Below are 4,910 nucleotides of genomic sequence, written 5' to 3'. Positions count from 1 at the left end.
CGGAGTAGCTCACGCAACCGTAATCTTTACCGGGAAAGACACGCGGGAGAAGGAATGTGCTTCGCATTATTCGCAGACGTCATTAGCACACATTATACAGTTTGCACTTCACACGAAAGTTTTGAATGACGTCAACCCCTTTCGAACAAGCTACAAACCTAATCTTTATCGGAACGCGTCGCAGGGTGTTCCCATTGTTCACACGCGCTTTATCATCCATCATGTGGTTTTGATGCTTGTTTTGTGGTTTTTCTGTTGAAAACGAGTGCTGAGCTGTATGCTGTGAAAGCATTATTTCTTTAACTCCCTCAGCAATTTGGCCATTATATGGACGCCTTTCTTACTGTTTTATTTTTTATTAGTTATTACAGTTATTACAGTTAGCACGAGTTAAGTCGTAGGCTTGGTTTGAGCAGTGAATTAAATTTTATGTGTAAGCGTCAAATGACCCATTGAGCGAAATGCAGCTCCACTAGCGTGAAACCTGGGGAGGTACGAAGCATGCAGTGATGCTCCGCTAATGGGCTCATACTGCCTTAAGCAACGGCTCATACCCCCGTAAACGCGGCCTCCTCATTACGACGACACAAGAGCAGTGAAATTCCACGCTGGAATGTTTATTCTTTATTTTCACTTATTTTTCTCTCTCTTCCCTTTCGCATCCCTTTACCCCTCCCCCGGTACAGGGTAGCCAACCGGAGATAACGTCTGGTTAAACTCCCTGTCTTTCCTTTACCTTTTTTTTTTCTCTCTCTCTCTACGCTGGAATGATGAGCGGCAACACAGCCAGCTGTGGAAGATGACGACGATGACGAGCGCGAGCACGAGCCGCTTGCTTACCGTGACGTTTTTTGCTTACGCCAACACGAAAATTGCCTTGGCTGGTAGAGCTGTACAACTTAGCTGTAAAACATCTTCAACCTCGGAGTTGACAGTAGCGTTGGACTCTCACCAAGCCTGGATGGATCCGACGGTGAAATGGCGGCCCCACGAGACGTAAACTGTGCCCACACGTCAGCCTCTGACTCATACGGCGCTTCGGATGGCCGCGCCGAGTTACAGCGGCCAAAGAAGCCTCGACCTTCTTTGGGAGACGTCAAACTAACAGCTCGCAAGAGCGCGTGTCCAGCGCCTCGTAAGAGGACATGGACACAACACCGAGTGTCAGGGCGCAGCCAGCGCCTAAGGAGCGGCGCGATTCAATCGACCGCTCCAAAAAAGAAAAATCTCGTGTCACGGCGCCTGGAAAAGGCCCGTGAGCTCACACTGCATTCTTGAACACACAGCATAACACACTATACAAATGGATACACAAACCTGCAATGGAATGTGAGAGGACTTCTCCACAATCTCGACGATATCACAGAACTCCTCCATAAATATAAGCCAAAAGTGATGTGTGTTCTGGAAACGCATTTGAAACCCCAACAAAGAAACTTCCTCAGGCAATATGCTATCTTCCGGAGGGACCGTGACGACGCTGTTACCCCGTCTGGTGGAGTAGCAGTAATTGTAGATAAGTCTGTTCCTTGCCAGAACCTTTCTCTTCAGACGCCCCTTGAGGCGGTGTCTGTGCGAGCAATTCTCTTTAACAAATTAATAACAATCTGTTGCATTTACATACCGCCTCATTACCAACTTAGCAAAACCGATTTCTACAGACTGATTGACCAGCTCCCGGAGCCCTATATTATAACTGGTGATTTTAACGCTCACAGTACTTTATGTGGAGACTCCCGGTGTGATGCCAGGGGTCGACTTATAGAAAACTTTTTGGTAACATCTGGTGTGTGCCTCTTTAATAAAAAAGAGCCCACCTATAACAATCTACACAACAATTCATATTCGTCTATAGATTTAGCGATCGGCACTGCGAGCCTCCTTCCTTACATAGACTGGAATGTTGTCAAGAACCCATTTGGGAGCGACCACTTTCCTAAAATGCTTAACTTATTACAGGAACATGACAGTCCACCCCACGCCCCCCGTTGGAAAATACCGTCGGCTGATTGGAAAAGTTTCAAAGAGTCAACATGCTTATCACAAGATTTTATGAACAATTTTAGTATTGAAGACGCTGTAGCATATTTTACTGGTTTTATAATTGACGCAGCCGAAAAATCCATTCCACAAACAAAAGGTCTCTCATGTTAAATACGGGTCCCCTGGTGGAATGAGGAGTGCAGACTGGTACGAAAGAAACAGAACAAAGCATGGGGTGTACTGCGTCGCTTCCCGACTGCGGAAAATCTCATAGAATTTAAACTGGTAAAATCACAGGGCAGGCGGACGCGGCGACAGGCAATGAGGGCTAGCTGGGAGAGGTTTCTGTCTGGCATAACATCTTACACACAAGAGTCTAAAGTATGGAATGGCCTTAGAAGGCTAAAGGGGCAGGAAACCCATAAATTACCGCCTGTCAATGAACAAGGGAACGGCTTGGAGGACCAGGCGAACGCTCTCGGTGAACACTTTGAGCGTGCCTAGCCCTACCCAGTACTCCGAATCATGTCTTAAACACAAACAGATAGCTGAACGGAAGCCACTTGACCGTAAGTGCACACAGAACAACGCTTATAACCTTCCTTTTACTATCGCTGAGTTAAGAGCTTCTTTGAACGTGTGTAAAAGCTCTGCCCCGGGGGCCGACAGAATCATGTATGACATGATTGAAAACCTCCACACAGACACATTAAGGACGCTCCTAGTATTTTTAATAAAATTTTTACTGCCGGGTACCTTCCAGCTGCATTTAAAGAAGCTATTGTTGTTCCAGTTCTAAAGCAGGGTAAAGATCCCTCCTCTGTAACAAGCTACCGTCCAATAGCGCTTACGAGTTGCCTTTGTAAGCTCTTCGAAAAAATGGTTAATCGCCGTCTTCTGCATTTTCTGGAATCGAACAAACTACTTGATTCGTGCCAGTGTGGCTTTAGGGAAGGCCGGTCGACGACTGACCATCTCGTACGCATTGAGGGCATTATTCGCGATGCCTTCATTCATAAACAATTCTTTCTATCGGTATTCCTCGATATGGAAAAAGCATACGACACTACCTGGCGTTACGGAATATTAAGAGACCTTTCCGAAATGGGAATCCGTGGAAACATGTTTAGCTTAATTGAAAGCTACATTTCTAACCGGACATTCCGTGTTAGAATTGGAAACACTTTGTCTAGGCAATTTGTGCAGGAAACTGGAGTGCCTCACTGTGGCGTCCTTAGTTGCACCATTTTTATTGTTAAAATGAATTCATTGCGCTCCTGTATACCGCAAAGTCTATTTTATTGTGCATATGTTGATGACGTCCAGATAGGATTCAAGTCATGTAACCTGTCCATCTGTGAGCGACAAGTTCAGCTAGGCCTGAACAAACTGTCTAAGTGGGCTAATGAGAATGGATTTAAGTTCAATCCCCAAAAGAGCTCCTGTGTCCTGTTTACAAAGAAAAAATGCTTGGTCCCATGGCCAATTATTGAACTCCATGGAGAACGCGTTCCTGTGAATGCAGAACACAAATTGTTAGGTATCATACTAGACTCAAAGCTTACCTTCATTTCTCACATAAAGCACATTAAAAGTAAATGCCTAAGAACACTAAATATCCTTAAAATCCTGTCGAACACAACGTGGGGTAGTGACAGGAAGTGCCTCATGGCTCTGCACAAAAGCCTTATATGCTCGCGTTTAGACTACGGTACTGTAGTCTACCAATCTGCTTCACCCAGCGCCCTGAAGATGCTAGATCCTGTGCACCATTTAGGTATCCGCCTCGCAACCGGTTCCTTCAGAACAAGTCCCATACAGAGTCTCTATGTAGAATCAAATGTGTGGTCTCTTGATCTGCAGAGGACATACTCTAGTTTCTTATACTTTCTGAAAGTAATCTCGAACTGTGAACATCCATGCTATTCTACGATAAACGATACAACATCTAGTACACTTTTTTGCAACCGACCTTCGGTGAGACAGCCCTTTTCACTGCGTGTAAGGAAACTGAGTGAGGACATGGGTATTCCGCTCCCTACACATGAAATAATGGCTCCAGCAACGCCGCTCTCGTCATGGCTGTGGCAGGAGATAGTCTGTGACTTGTCATTTGAAGAAATCACTAAACACGCTTCAGAAGTACACATTCGTATGCACTTCCTTGAGCTCCAGAGCAAGTACTGTTGCCCATGTGCACAATTCTACACAGACGCATCGAAGTCACACTCCGACGTCTCATATGCAGCTGCTGGTCCATCATTTTCAGAATCCGACGTTCTGCACCGCGAAACCAGCATCTTCACTGCAGAAGCCTATGCAGTGATGGCGGATGTGAAACATATTAGGAAAACACACCTTCCAAAAGCGATTATATTCACAGACTCCCTAAGGGTAGTGAAAGCTTTAAAATCACTACGGAAACGCCAAAATCCTATAATCAACGACCTTTACGCGCTGCTATGCACAACCTATACGTCTAACCAACATGTTGTATTATGCTGGGTGCCTGGGCACAGAGGCATCGAGGGAAATGTGCTAGTAGATGAAATGGCTAAAGCAATGGTAACGAAAGTTAGCAATTTGTCCATAGGAGTCCCAGCCACAGACCTGAAGCCGTTCCTTTGTAAAAAGCTTGTAAAAAGTTCAAATACCGCTTCCCAGTGATCGTGATATGCGAGCCAAACCTCACGTCGGACTTTCGCCTTTCTGGGTACGTTAAGCTCTGGTCACGTGAAGATGGACACAAGAGCAAAGAGTTAATGGGTATACGCAGCGACATGACGTTTGTTCGGCACACGATCACTCCACATGACAGCAATGAATATGTGTGCGTGACACTAAAACATAAACTGCATGTGTGTTCGATCATCGGCGCCTACATACCTCCTAGCCAAAGATTTGACCTCTCATACCTATCTACTGTG

This window comes from Dermacentor silvarum, chromosome 3 (genome assembly GCF_013339745.2).
Source record: "Dermacentor silvarum isolate Dsil-2018 chromosome 3, BIME_Dsil_1.4, whole genome shotgun sequence".
Classification (NCBI taxonomy): Eukaryota; Metazoa; Arthropoda; class Arachnida; order Ixodida; family Ixodidae; genus Dermacentor; species Dermacentor silvarum.
The sequence above is the reverse complement of the archived record's forward strand: the minus strand, read 5'-3'. Positions refer to the sequence as shown.